We start from the raw sequence: 16,046 nt of genomic DNA, 5'->3' as shown, positions 1-16,046 counted from the left end.
TGTTTATACAACAAAAGCTCTTACCTACTGAACTGGCTACCCATGCTTTTCATTATTATTATTACTATTTTTTATACAGAGTGATCCAATTTACTTCCTGAGGCTTCATGCCTTAAAGGAGCCTTCACCTCAGGCTGGGAGCACCAGCAGTTGTCTGTAGTCAGTGACCCAGTAAGAACATCCCTTGAAATGAACAGTTCAAAGGTTAGGCACCTAAGTAACACACAGAGGCCTCATCTCAAAAACAAAGCTCTCAAATAACCTGTGCTGATCACCACCAGGGACCAGCATATGGCAAACTCTTCATTCATATCTGAAATGTGCATTCTTGATAAATTAATGGCAAACCACTTGACACAATGACCTTTGTTGTTTTCACATTCATAGGGAACATAGAGAAGTCCTTAAAGTTTGCTCTGGCAACCAACACTACATTTTCCTGGTCAGATCTGTATTCAGACGATTTTAAAGCAACAAACAGCTAATGTTGTTGCTGACACTGGAAAAGGGTCTTAGTACATGCTAATCAATGTAATATGGTACAAAGCCAATTGTGGTAATGTTGCCCATAGCTCCAGCTAGTGGGGGCTTGGAAGCAGGGGGATCACTGGAGCCCATGAGGTCCAAACCAACCCCAAAATACAAAAAGACTATACCCATCAATATGTTGGCTGTCTCTGTACTACACAGCTTAGTGGAAATACCCTTCGTTACAAATATTATGATTAGTCATGGAAACTAGATCTGGCCAAATATTAATCATGTGAATTATTAATGCAAGAATAATAGATTATCTTATCTCTTACACCCCCACAAAATGATACACAAAAGACACAAAGCCCATTCAAAATCGAACTAATAATTAAAAGAATATGATGTAGATTATCATTCCATTCAAAGTCTTCCCTCTTTGGTATTATTCTTAGGACACCACAGCACTTACGTAAATATTTTTTTCCTCTGGCTGATTTTCAAGGACCTTTCCAGATGGTGGACAAACTGAGGTCAAAGGGAAAGCATTTTTTTCTGAGATTTCCCAGTATTGTCCCGAGAAATCGGAATCTGAGCTCATGACAGTAACTAAGAGTGTATTCTTTCCAACAAGCATTGTGGGACTGTTATAGTCAGCCTATTTTGGTCGAATGGGGCTTGCTCCAGTGACCCAATAGAGAAATCTACAAGGGACAGAAAGGCAAGCCACATTCCCAGAATCAGGTGCCTGTCCACAATTCTGTGACTCAGTCACGAAGACAATGTCCCAAGCTTCTGGCATTCTAGCTAGACTCCACCCCCACAGCTACCTGACTGTAGCCAGGTATACTCCTCCCCACAGTTACCTGGCAACAGTAAGGTAGCCCAGCCTACTATAAGAGGGGCTGCTTGGCCCCCTCCTCGCTCTCTTTAGCCCTCACCTTTCTTATTCTCTAGCCCTCCTTTTCTCTCTACCTTTCCCCCTCTCTCCACGTGGCCATGGCGGGTCTCTCTCTCTCTTTCTACTATCTCTCGTTTCTCCCTGCCTTTCTACAATAAAGCCCTAAAACCATAGACTGTCTCTGATCATCAAGACCCTCCTTGCTTGAACGATGGGATGGGCTTTCTCCTAAGGAGCCGTGTCTAACCTCCCACCAGAAGGCCATCCTGTGCTCCAGCCACAGACCTGACCAAGGACTCTCGCCTTTGTGGAAACCATCCAATGCCCCCTCTCCCCCTGCCCTCTCCTCCCTTATCCCCAGGGCTGAGTGCTGCCCCAGGGCCCCTATTCTGTTCTCAGCTCATCCACCTATCATATCCAGCGTGGAATGCAGGAGGCTGAGGAACCTGGTGTCTGGGGATGCCCCTTGCCCACCACTGGCCCGTATGGGGTCAGTGGCTTAATGTGGGAACTAAAAGGATCTGGGGAAGTGGGGAAGGGAGGATAGCCCGCGCCCAGCCAGAGTTCTTCCTATGCTCTGGGCAGGCAGATGTGGGAGGGCTGCCAGACACTTCACTCGGCCTGTGGTAGACAAGGGGTAGCCCCCAAAACCAAGGGGTCCCGGAGTAACACCCTATGCCCTGGGGTTATGGGAAAGAGGGCTTAGGGAGTGAGGTTCCCACACAGGCAAGAGTCTGTGCAGCGGGCCTTGATAAGCAGAGACTGTCTATGGTTTTAGAGTATTATTATAGAAAGGCAGGGGTAAAGAGGGAAGGTAAAAGAGAGAGAGAGAGAGACTGGCCATGGCCAAGAGGCGAAAAAGGGAAAAAAGGGGAAAGAGAGAGAGAAGAAAGGCTAGAGAGTATGAAAGAGAGAGTGAGAGGGAGTAAGAACAAGAGAAGGGAGAGTGAGGAGGGGCCTAACAGCCCCTCTTATAGTGGGCTGCTTTATCTTACTGTTGCTAGGTAACTGGGGAGTTTAGCTTGAAGGTCAGAAGTTTGGGACATTGCCTATGTGACTACTAACCATGCTTCTTTTGTGGGGGCTGAGGGGGAGGTAACTTCAATGGGAGCCAGGGTTCCAGGAGACATGCTAGAACTCCTTCCGTCCCATGTAGGTGAATTATCACCACTAGGTCCCAGGGTCTCAGCTCGACTGGAGACCAGACTCTGTATAGCCCAGTGCCCCACAGCTTAACACAGCCAGATGCTCACCTGGGGCCTCGTGGAAAGCGTGCACACTCCTCCCGAGTCCACCCACCCAGAGCACCAGAACTCTGGCGGGATGTGGGTTCTCTCCCACTCTCCTCTTTCCCCCACACCCACAGCCCTGCAAAGCATAACTTCAAGATAAGAACAGTGGAGTCCTGCTGCTGGTCTCAGGGCTAGGAAAGCACATAAAACTGTCACAGCGATAGCACTTGTCAAACCCCGCCCAGCCATGCTTCCTGTGAAACTCGCAGTACACTGAAAGCATGACTTCTCAGCAAGTCTTCTCTGTGTCCTTTTTGTTCTGTTTCTGGATTACTCTCTGTCTTCATTAAAGGACAGTGCCTCTGTATGGCTTTTAAGGCTGTGGGAAAACTCCATGACTTAAAGCAGCTCATGTTGGGGAGAGTGGTTTGCTTCAGTTTATGATTCTCGGGTCATGTTCTATCATTGAGGGAACTCATGCCAGGAAGCTGGAGGCAGGAGGTGATGATAAACCAAGCCCATGGTTTGGTTCTGAGTCTACATTCTCAGACATGACGTAAAACTCTCACTGCTTCCTTCCTTCCTTCCTTCCTTCCTTCCTTCCTTCCTTCCTTCCTTCTCTCTCTCTCTCTCTCTCTCTCACACACACACACACACTCTCTCTCTCTTTTCTTTTCTTTTCTTTTCTTTTCTTTTCTGTTCTTTCTTGGAATTTAGTTGTTTTTTTTTTTTGTTTTGTGTTTTTTTTGCAGTCTTTTTTATTGGATATTTATTTATATTTCAAATGTTATTCCCTTTCTCTTGGTTTCTCCTCTCCTGGAAACCCCTATACCATTCCCCCTTGCCCCCTGCTTCTATGAGGATGTTCCTCCACCCACTCACCCACCTACTCCTGACTCCCAGCCCTCGAATTCCCCAACACTGAGGCATCTATCACACCTTCATAGGACCCAGGACCTCTCCTCCCATTGATACCTGACAAGGCCATCCTCTGCTGGAGCCATGGGTCCCTCTATGTATACTGGGTTGGCCCCCACTGCTTTCTATTTCAATAAAAACCTGTGCCTTTACACATTCTTACCAACTTGAAACTCACTCAGGTTGCAAGTCACACTGCAGGACAAAACTTTATAACTCTCCCAAAACTTTATAACTTCTCCCCTTTTCTGTAGAGAAGCTGTCACCCACGTAAGTTTCAGGGACATGGGTCTCCTGTTTTGTTGAAAACACTGGCTCTTCCTTGCCCATTCAGATATCTAATAGGTGACTGGAATGGAATACAAAGGCTTGGTCTTCGCATTGTGTCTGAAGTCTTTGCTGCCTTAACCTCTGAGTTAGAGACTCTCCTCAGCTCTATGTATAAGTGTTAATGTCTTAGGAATATTTTCTCCAAACTATAAATAAAGGTTAAAGACCTAGACTTGCCTGATCTCTCCCTCATACTTATGCTAATGATACCAAACAGCTGCCTGGCATGAAATGACAGGCCATAAATGGACTGAGAAAAGGTTCTGGGAAGGTCTCTCCTATACCCAGAAAAAGCAGAGTTGGGCTTCCCCTTTGTTCACCTCCCTTTTTCCCTCCCTGATCTTTTTTTTTTTTTTTTTTTTTTTTGAGAGCCATGGGTTTTTAATTGATTCATTAGGTTGTAGGCATTTATAGTGTTTCTCTGTTTTTGTTATTAATAAATAATGCTGCCATGAACATTGTGCACCATTCTTGGCATGGGTATATACAGTTCTCCTTAATACATATTTAAAATGGAACTGTTGGTATATTATAGTTAATATCTCTATTGCTGTGATGAAACACCATGACCAAAGTGACATGGCAAGCAAACAGTTTATTCAGCTTATACTTCTACATCACAGTTCATCATCCAAGGATGTCTGGATAGGAATTCAAACAATCAATATCCTGGAGGCATGAGCTGATGCAGAGGTCATGGAAGGGTGCTTCTTATTGGCTTGCTCTCCATAGCTTGCTCAGCCTACATTCTTATAGAACCCAGGACCACGAGGCAAGTGGTGGCACCACCCACAGGGGACTGGGCCCTGCTCTATCAATCACTAATTAAGGAAATGTCCTACAGCTGGGTCTTATGGAGAACTTTTCTCAGTTGCATTTCTCTCCTTTCTGATAACTCAAGGTTGTGTCTTATTGACATAAAACTAGCTGGCACTGTTGGTCACTGTGACAACTCCATGTTTAACATATTAAAGATTACTTAAATCTGTTTCTAAGACCAGTGCACCATTTCATATTCTCAAGGAGACACCCTTTCTAACACATATTATTATTTGTCTACTCCCCACTCCTGTTGCTTTTTAAATTTGCATATAATGTATTAGATAGTATCATACTGCTTACAATGTGTTAGGTAGCCTTACGGTCTTTTCAGCAAAGTCTGGTTTTATAGATTCACCTCCACCCTATCACCCCCACTTCTCTTACCCCTTCTTGTAACCTTCCTCCAGTGTCCTTCATTCTTTCATGTTACAAGTGTCCTTGACGTCCCACCTCCTCTGATCCTCTTATTATTTGCCTCTATTTTTGACAATATTAATTATTCTTTATAACAAAATAAACTTTTATTGGGCATAAATATCATATTTGGTAGCATGGATGAGAATGTTCCCATAGGATGATATGTTTGAATGCTTGACTCCCAGTCAACAGAGCTCTTAGGGAATGATCTGAAGGTGTGGCTTGTTGAAGTAGATGTAGCCTTGTTGTGAGAGGTGTTTATCACTTGGATTGGACATTGAGATTTCAAAAACTCATGCTAACCTCAGACAACCTCTTTTCCTGCCTGCTACTGTGGATCAGATGTGAGTTCTCAGCTATTTCTCAGGCACCATGCCAGCCTGCCCGCTGCCATGTTTCTCCCTCATCCTGATAATTGTGGACTAACCTTCTAAATCTGTTGACAAACACCCAATTTAATGTTTTCTTTTCTAAAGCTACCTTTGTTTATCCTCAAAACAATACAGTAGTTGGTACCAACTAAAGACAAAAGTTTGTACCAGGGACTGGGTATTGATGGCACAGGAAGGACACACTGCTTGTTAGAGAAATATGGGCGTCTTTAGGACTTTGGACTAGAAAAGCAGTAGAATGCTTTCAGTGGGGTTTAATTCATCACCCTTGTAGGAACATGAAAGACAGTAGTGCTGAGAGCAATTTGAACTATGGAAGACCAGATCAAGGGGTTCAGAGAGGAGTGAGATTCACAAGTGGCCTGGAAACCATCTTGCTTTTGCCTTGTCCTAAGAATCTGCCATAGAATAAATTAAAGAATTTTGAATTAATGTCACTGGCAGAGGAGATTTTAATACAGCCCAGTGTTGATTGTGTCACATGGTTAGCAGTGATCATTCTTCTGTAGATCTCCAATGAAAAGGAACAAACAGGGCAAGAAGAAATATAAAAGGTACAGATTGCAGAGAAAAAGAGAAACAGAGAATTACATGTTGGATTCCAGTTTTGTGATCTCAGAGATATAAAGTTTAAATTAAGGCCTGATTTAAAATGAAATACAGGAAATTGTGTCCTTGGCATATGGTCCCCACCCATCTACGCTTTCCACTTGTGAAAAAGAATTAAAGGAAAGCATAGGCAGCACAGGAAACCATAGACAAAGGGTTCTGCAAGGAGGTGGAGAGATGGCAAATTGTAGTCCTAGCAGACAGCAGAACTTGGCAACTTTGACCACATGGTTCTGAATTTAAGGATACTGGTGTAAACTGATTGTGGAGTGTTCCTTCTGGGCTAAGTGAAGCCACTCAGGGGAGTATGTTGCAGCCAGCAAAGCTGGAAAGGATAATCCATCTAATAAACACTTGAACATCACCCATGGACTTATTGAATTTAGAGTTTGTTCCAGTAGGCTTCATTGTTGCTTTGGGCCCTTTCATGTAGTGGGTTTGAATGAGAATGCCCCTCCCCTAGACTAAGGCATCATATTTCCTTATCCATCCATCTGTGATGGCCATTGAGACTGAAGTCACTTCCCTACATAAGGAATAGAGCATCAAGGAGATATACATTAAAACTACCTGAAGACACCATCTATGTTATGTCTTAATGTTTTTTCATTGCCTTACACTCACCAACATGTGAATCCACTGCATTCAGTCATCAGATTTGGCTTTAAAGATCACACTTTGCTAGTATTATTAATAAATCCATTTACTTACAACTTGGATTAAGTCTGTAGTCTTTTTCTGGTGGTGTTTAACTCCATAACCCATAATGAACAGTTCATTCTAGAATGAAAAACAATGTTTAAAATGTATCATCTGTCATTTAGTAACTGCTGGAAGTCAGGTCTATCAGCCCTTGCTCAATGTCCAGTCTCAGCTCACAACTGTTACAGGTTAGAGAGAGAGAGAGAGAGAGAGAGAGAGAGAGAGAGAGAGAGAGAGAGAAACAAAGGAAGGACAGAAGGAAGGGAGGAAGGAAAGGAAAGGAAAGGAAAGGAAAGGAAAGGAAAGGAAAGGAAAGGAAAGGAAAGGAAAGGAAAGGAAAGGAAAGGAAAGGAAAGGAAAGGAAAGGAAAGGAAAGGAAAGGAAGAAAGCTAGGGGCCAAGCAAGGCTATTTAAGCAGCAAGCAGATGGCAGGGGGAAAAAAGACCCTAGTAAAGAGAAGGAAGTAAAATTGAGGTCACAGTCACAGCAACAAAATTTAAATTTGTTGACTCTGAGAGTGAGGGCTTTGCCATTCAGATGAATCAGGCTTAACATGGGCTGGTGTGTATGTGATAGAGGATGTGTATGTTTGGATATATATGTATGTGTACTATATGTGAATGTGTATGTGTGGATATGTATGCATATGCTATATATAAATGTACATGTGTGTGACTATGTATGCATATGCAAAAGTCCATCATAGACAGTCTGTTCATTATAATGTTCTTGAAATTCTTCATAAACTTTGTTCTCTCTTACTTCATTCCCTTCAGCATAGATTCTAAGATAAAAACTCTTTCAGACAGATTGCCTGCAATTGTCACTCACCTGGCCAGATACTAGGAGATTTGGAGGAAATAAGGGCTAGATTCCTCCCTCAGAATCATCACATGCACACGCACACACTCCCCCCCCCTCTCTCTCGTGAGCGCGCGCACACACACACACATATACACACATTTTACATGTATCTGTAAAAGACACAGAGTGTGCCTTTTGAGTCCCAGCTCACATTGACAGATGGGGCTGACCCATGATAATGTTACTGAAGTGTTGGGACAAACAGCCCAAATTTGGGAGTCATAAGACATGAACTAAGGAGAAAGCAGTCATGGGAAAAAACAGAGAAATGTAGATTTACTTAGTGCACCCTGTTCTATTAATTATTATTCTGGGGTTTGCTAGGCCCCTTTGTTGTCTTTAAATATGCAGTAACTTTCTGCCTCACTGCAAACTGTTATTATTCCCATATAAATGACACAGAAAATGTAGATTTATAATAAGCTTAAAGGAATTAGAGATGGGCAGATGCCGACCCTCTATGCTATTTTGTCCACTCCCCTGTGGTGATTCCCAAGATATCACTGGTACTCCATCATACCAGCCCTCATGGCCATGCATTCACAATCCACACTACCCCACAATCCACATGCCACACATGGTCACTTCCTTCTCATTTCTTCTTGCCTCTCTTTGTGGTCCCTGCCTCAGACCCGAAGCTCCTGAACCTTTACTCAGTCTCTTTCTCTTCTGCTTAGCCCAGGCTCCAGGCACCACTATTTAACTAATCAGGGATAACATAGGGGGCAGGTTTTACACAATAAATGTTGGTGTATGTTAGGATCTGGTCATCAGAGACAACCAGATCTTCGGGGTCAGTATTTAACATTTGAACACTCGTTCATAGCAGCACCATACCAATCCCCTACATTTCTCCCTTTTGGATTAAATAAAAAGGCTCTTTATCTTAAAATAATATATTAGAGTAAGAACAATTATGAAATAATTATGAAATCTATGGCATAATAATTATATTAACAATGTCCAGTCCATTTGTATTTGTTAACTTAGAAGAAAGTATTCTATTATCTGCCCTATCTGGGTGAGTTTAGAGTTCGGTACTTAAATCATTTCTCATTATCTTCTTGAACATTTAAATCCTTTAACTTTTATAACTCAACATTATCAACCTTAAAATACCCTTTTACAATATTCTCCAAACTTCATAAAACATCTTCCAGACACTCTAACCTTTACTTACTGTTTTAGTCAGGCTTTCTATTCCTGCACAAACATCATGACCAAGAAGCAAATTGGAGAGGAAAAAGTTTATACAGCTTACACCTCCATGTTGCTGTTGATCACCAAAGGAAGTCAGGACTGGAACTTAAGCAGGTCAAGAAGCAGGAGCTGATGCAGAGGCCATGGAAGGATGTTACTTACTGGCCTGCTTCCCCTGGCTTGCTCACCTTGATTTCTTATAGAACACAAGACTACCAGTACAGAGATGGTAGCACCCACAAGGGGTCCTCCCCGCCTTGATCACTAATTGAGAAAATGCCTTACAGCTGGATCTCATGGAGGCATTTCCTCAACTGAAGCTCCTTTCTCTGTGGTAACTCCAGTTTGTGTCAAGTTGACAAACAAAACCAGCCAGTGCACTTACTAACCTTAAAATACTTTCTTACAACTTAAACTTTCGTATCCTACAACCTTCATAACTTGTATTTACCATTCTTAAAACATCTCCTTGGACCCTAAGACACTTTCTTGGGTCCTTTATAACTTAAGTTTAATTGTGACATTATGTCTATCTAATCTTCAACACCACCAGAAACTTGAGAAGGAATAAATATTATCTGAGTATGTAGGAAGTGCAGGCAAGCAGCTTCCATGGTTATAGAAAAGACAAGAGAATTGGCTACCTAAACAGTTCCCCATAATTGTCTCTATAATGTTGGAGCATGCATCTTCAGCCTTCTGTCCAGTATATCAGACAGACGTTTTTGTGATGCAGGAATTATGAAGGACTTGCTTACCCTGTCATGGCAGTTTTGCAGTCAACTCTACTTCATTCAAGTTTGCCCATTTTGGATAGCATTCGTTATGCAGAGGGAATAGGGCATTTTCTTTGCCCAGTGGTAGTTGATCTCATTAGAAGCCATCAACTAATGAAAATTCCTCAGTGATTATCCTTTTTTTTTTCAAGTCCAATGTGGTGCTGCCAGAAGCTGACATTTCTCAAAGTCAAAAAGGCCTTAAATTAATAAAAGAACATTCATAAACAATATTTTCTGTATGTCTGTGAGGTTTTTAAAGACCACCTGTCTATTCATAGACTATCTGAATAGACAAATTTTGTTTTTAACTATTATCTGTTCAAAATAGGAAGCATATTTTGTGATAAGCTAAGCTAGTCTAGTATCTAATGTGACCATGAGTTTGACTAACTGACCATTCATTTTCAACATTTTATTATCCTAAACAGTTTATAATTGTAGCTATTTAAAGGATTGCTACTAAAAACTTGCATTTTTTAAAATGAGCTACATAGGCAAAATAGTATACAAGAGCTGAAATATGCATGCATTTTATTGTAACAAACTTAACCTTAAAGTTTGTATTAATACACAAAGATTTTTACCAATGAAAACTGAAAACCTGTATCAAATACAATAATCCATATCAATATAAACAAAATAACCTTATTTCAGATTAGCTATAGTTCTAAGTTCAAGAGTATATTCAATAATGTATCCTTTATTTCTATATGTATTCCTATATGATATTTCTATATCTCCCTTCTTTTCTTCTCAATTTCCTTTCTTTATCTAAGAGAGAGGGGGGATGAACAAAGGAGGGAGAGAGGGAGGGAGGGGAGGAAGGAAGGAAGGAAGGAAGGAAGGAAGGAAGGAAGGAAGGAAGGAAGGAAGGAAAGATAGCATTAGCCAATAACCAGTCACATCAGGTTGGCAGGCAGTGGTATAAAACTTTAGTATCAGGCTCAGGATGTATTCATAATTAGAGGGTACACTGGACCATTGAGAAACATAAACAAGGAAAATGACTTCCTTTGATTAAGGAAGCACTCTATATTAAAAGAGTGCTTGCACCTGACACTGTAGGAATGAAACTCCTTGTGGAATGCAACTAGAGATCCACAGGTGTGCCAACGGAACCTGAATCCAAAGATGATAAGTGGCTGTAAAATATAAAGGAATTCATAGTAGTAATTTAGGAGAAGAGACTCTGGGAGCTGTTTGCATCCCTTCTTTTTGTGAGAAATTATCTGGCGGGTGTGATGGTAGAGAGCTATAAAAAGAAATCCCTTATACCTGGGGATTTTCATTGAGAACATTGTGGGGACCTGGAAAGGGACATGTGGGCCAGGAGCACAGTCATGGAGCCTTGAGAGCATGTGATTTAAGGTCAACATTGTGCAGAAACAGGTTTCAAAATTGAATGGAGAGACTGGTGAAGAAAGAAAGCAAAAGATTTAAGGAAGGGGTTGTTTGTTGTATGTTGAAGTGCTAGTGTTTAAACTCGGTGCCTTTCACAAGTCAGTTTATCTAACAGTTAAACCTCCAACACTGGCTAGAGCTGGCATAGAAATGCCCTGCACTTATTTGGCAGCAAAAGAGCATAGAAAATCCCTCAAGAAATACTTTTCCATTTTTGGTTTTATTTGTTTGTTTTAACTGGAAATGTCAACATATGCTAAGAAAGCCAGTAAATCTCTAGAAAAGGAACCAATAAGGGTACCTCATGTAGAACCTGTGCATCTGTGACAGAAGAAACAGCTGAGTATTCCTGTCACCTCCTGGCTAGTCTCCTTCAGAACAACAGCCATCTTTGACTTTTCCTTTGCCTGCCTTGGATATCCATCTCTTCCCTCTTCCATTTGCCATTTGCCTCAAAGGGCTCTGCCTTGGCACTATGCAGTCTGGCATCTCTCTCTCTCTCTCTCTCTCTCTCTCTAATTCTCTCTCTCTCTCTTCCTCTCTCTGACTCTCTCTTTCTCTCTGTCTCTCTCTCATCTCTTTCTTCCTTAGCACTGCTCTTAAATCTAAATAGGTATGATCTACCTTCAAAAGTGTTTCAGCGGACTAGTGAGATGGCTCAGTGGGTAAGAGTACCCGACTGCTCTTCCAAAGGTCCGGAGTTCAAAACCCAGCAACCACATGGTGGCTCACAACCATCCATAACGAGATCTGACACCCTCTTCTGGTGTGTCTGAAGTACAGCTACAGTGTACTTACATATAATAAATAAATCCTTAAGAAAAAAAAAGTGTTTCAGCAAAAGAACCACACCTCAGACTTTCAAAAGACATGGCTGCTTTTGAAAAACACAACTCTGCTTCTTGCACAGCACATCTGAAATCTGGTCCAGGTGGGTTTTTGTTGCTTTATATCTTCAGTTAAAGCAACGTGCCCCCCATGGATGTCAAAGTCATCAGCACACGGGTCTGTGAGATAGGAACTCATGAGACTAGCACCTGTGCATCAAAGAGTAAACATGCAGTCTGAGCCCACATATCACCAACTCCAAAGTCTATGCTGCTCTGCTTGAAGAAAAAGGGAAGACCACCAAGAAACTGTAGATGGATTCAGGCACTCAGATGGGAGCATCATAAGCAATTCATGGGAGCCATCTTTGAGGTGTCAGGTGTGTGTCAAGGTCATTACTCCAGGAAATCGTAAATGAACATCACCCCTGTCTCTCAGTGGAGAAACATGAGTAGGTAAAGAGGCTTAGGAGCCATCTATCTCAAGGCAGCTCACTGTGGAAGGAAGAGTTTTGGGAGTTTCCTTTATCCTGCCCATGGAGGAGTGCCCATCTCCCTGACACAAGTCCTCTATGTGCCCCTCTCTCTGTCTTTAATATTTTCTAATCCACTGGAGTCATGTTCTTATTCTTATAAGTATGCTCACTCTGCCCTGTATTTAAATGTTTAATCATGTTTCCTTTATTGGTGGTGCCTGGAGTACTACCTTATTGTTTCATCCTTCTATTCCAGTTGCTTCTAGGAACCATGACTTAATCTCACTTCTGGTTCTTTCATCATTCCATGGAGTTTGACTTCCAGTCCAATATACCCCAAAACTCTCCCCAAGGAGTCATTAGTACACTATCCTCTACACAGCCAAACATACACAGAGCTTATTCTATTTTCTTCAGTGGTGACATTTAGTCCTTCAGTTTGGACTTTCCTGATTTTCCAAGTGACCTTTCCACTATTGTTTTTCCTCTTCCTCCACATCCTTTATCCTGCTCTGAGGTGCTTGAACATTCCACTCCTATGCTATAGTGTTCTTGAACAGAACAGGACAAGTTTTAACTGGTCTTGTGAGTGTAAAAGGAGATTAATATTCTGTATATATCAATTAATGCTGGAAATTAATACAGACACAGTTGCTCCTTAAACAGCTACTTCCCCAAATAACCACAGAAAGACCTTATAATATCTCAAAGCCTATGCCTTGGCTGGGCATACACTCAACTAGCTCATCTAGTTAACCTGATCACTTATCCAGCAGGTGGCTAGCTATACTTTCTAGCCCTGTAGTCATATCCATCTCCCAGCTCGTGTCTCTTTGTGAAAAGCCTTTCTTTTTATTCTCACCAGAGTTCCTTTCTCCCTATGAGGAAGGTTCATCTTCCTCTCTCTACCGCCCAATCATATGATTTAGCCTTTTATTGACCCATTAACTAAAGCAAGGTTTGCACAACAAAAGCTGGTTGATGTGTGTGAAAATACACCAACACCAGACCAACTCCAACACGTGAGCTATAGACATTATTAGTCATGAAGCTGATGTGGGCCCCTTCTCTAGTTCTGAAACTAAGTCATCTAAATTTTTATCTCCTCATTATTTGCATTTTTCCCTTTCATATAACATACTGATCTAATGTGCACACTAAAGTCCACCCAGTGATTTCGATTCGAGTAGTGCACACCAAGGTTGAATGTCATCACATTCTCTTTGCCCAGAGAGTGACCACAAACACAAATGAGAAGGCAGAGCCTAAGAGAAACCACAACAGAGTGATACATGAGGGATGATTCACATGTTCAACTTGATGGATTCTAGAATCACGTGGGAGATGAACCACACCTGTTGATTAGGTTAATTGAGATAACAATACTTATCCAGAGAGGGCAGCCTCATTCCATGGGCTGGGGTCTTAAATGAGTAAAAAGAAGAATTTGAGCCGAAAATACTTTGCTTTCTTCTTCCCAAATGTGGATGCAAAGTTCCCACTTGCCTCAAGTTCCTGACATTATGATGGACTATAACCTTGAGTCGTGAGCGTCAAAACTGAATTCCTCTTTCCTTAAATTGCTTTTCTAAGTTATTTTGACACAGCAACAAGTAAAATAGCTAATATGCTTTGCAATGTTGGATATTCCTAATTATCTATGGGTTGGAACAACTGGATGAGGATGTGTGTCCAACATTGTGCATCATCGAGCAGAGCAAAAGTCATTATGCTGAAGCCTTCTGTGCTCTGCTGAGACATCTGTCATCAGTCTCACAACCCTGCCAACCACTGATCTTTTCTCTTTGTAGTTTCACCTTTTTTATAATGTCAAATCACTTTAATTGCATAGAATGGCCCTTTTAATTCAGTAATATACACATAAGGTTCTTGGATGTCTTTATATGGCTAGGTATATTGTTTTCAGGAATGAGTAACAGTCCATAGTGTGGTTGTGAGACCTTGGTCTTTTCCTCTGAAAGCATTCAGCTATATCTCCACTGACATTTGAAAAAATACCAAATCCTATGATTCAGAGACTGAGTGTGTTGATCTACCCAAATTAATTCTCACACTGGGGTTTCTTTTTCTCTTTTAGTCTAGGGGGCACCCCCATAAACAGTTTATTAAGATGAGGACATATATAATCACATCTGTGTTTTACATCCTGACCACATATGAGAATTACATCATGGGAGGCTATTGTTATGGGCAATGGTGAAAAAGAGGTGTTTCAGGGTCTGCTTGTGATCCAACACAACTGAAAAGTCAGTTCAGGAAATAAATGATTATTGCTATCAAGCCACTACTGATTGATCAGGGATGCAAAACAGACTTGGGAGTTGAACTGTGACTGTAAGCCAAAAAATTACAGAGCTTTTAAGTATAAAAATAAATCACAAAAGCCACATTTGTGGGGTTTTTGTCAAGTTACAGTTTGATTTCCTACCCATCACGATTCAGGGACAGGGGACTTTCCTAGGAACATTTCTTCGTGGTATACTATTCTATTCTCATTTGCGGCTTTATTCATCTGTAGTGGGACAACTTGCCAAGCGTTCATGTCAAACAGGATTTCAGGGAGGTCTTGGGATATTAAACTTCTTTGAGCCCCTATTGAAAATGGAAGTTTTATTCAAAATGGCTTCAGTTTGGTTGGGACCTTGACAGGCAGAACACACAGGCCTAGACACACATTTTCAGTAGCCTCATCAGGTTCAATCCCATGATTCAGATGCTTTAGAAACCAGTCCGAGATCCCCCTTTCATCACTCACACCTCTGTATCTGATGCCTCCAAGGGTCTCTGTCAAAGGCAAAGCTAGATGCCAATTAAAACTTTAAGAAGCCACTTTAATCATTGCATATAAGTAAGAGGGTCCAGCATGAGCCAAACACAAGTTTGTAGAGATGATTGGAAGCTTTAACAATTGAAGGAGGAAAGGGGATATAGGTAAGGAAAAGGCAGTTGGAGGAATGGAAAACAAGAATTTGAAAGTACAACCAGGATAGTAATGGAATATCCACATTTGGACTCAATCTCTCCACTGAGACTGGGACACAAGTCTATGGGATTTCTCATCCTTGAGAAAGGCACTGATGTATAGCAGAGGATCATACTTACATGAGTCAAAGGATAAGAAATGAGTCAGAATTCTAATTCAAGTTTAGTAAATGCTTTCAAAAGGGGGGTTAGGGCTTATGTTCAGGTATTTGGAGAAACAACTTGTAAATTCTTGAGCTTTCTCAGGCAGGTACCTGATGGTTATTTGCTTTCATCCTAGGGCCAACGCCTTGAGCTGTTAGAAATCATGATAAGTATTAGTTCACATCTATTAATGTAGAAGGGGAGAGAATCCAAGTATTTGTGCTGACTATGTAGTGTATATAGATCAAAGTTGAGGCCTGGTGGAGATGGGAACCAAGCAGAACCTACTGAGCAAAGACCCATGGCCTATTGCTGCTCTATTCCCAGTCAACCTCAGATGTGCTTTCTCTAACACTTGTGGTTCCAGCCTTTGCAGATCTAAGCAAGCCCTTCAGCTGGATCTCTAACTGGTTTCTTTTATATTTTAAAGAGTAAAGGTGATTTCTCAGGGTACAATGATCACCCTGAACTTCTGGCTGTTAGATGAAGAAATACAGTAGCTTCAAGAGATCACCAGTACTAATTTAAAGTGGTGCCCTTAGTCCTCAGTAGGCTTCC

The sequence above is a fragment of the Mus musculus genome, chromosome 13 (assembly GCF_000001635.26).
Source record: "Mus musculus strain C57BL/6J chromosome 13, GRCm38.p6 C57BL/6J".
Lineage (NCBI taxonomy): Eukaryota > Metazoa > Chordata > Mammalia > Rodentia > Muridae > Mus > Mus musculus.
Note: the sequence above shows the minus strand (reverse complement) of the source record.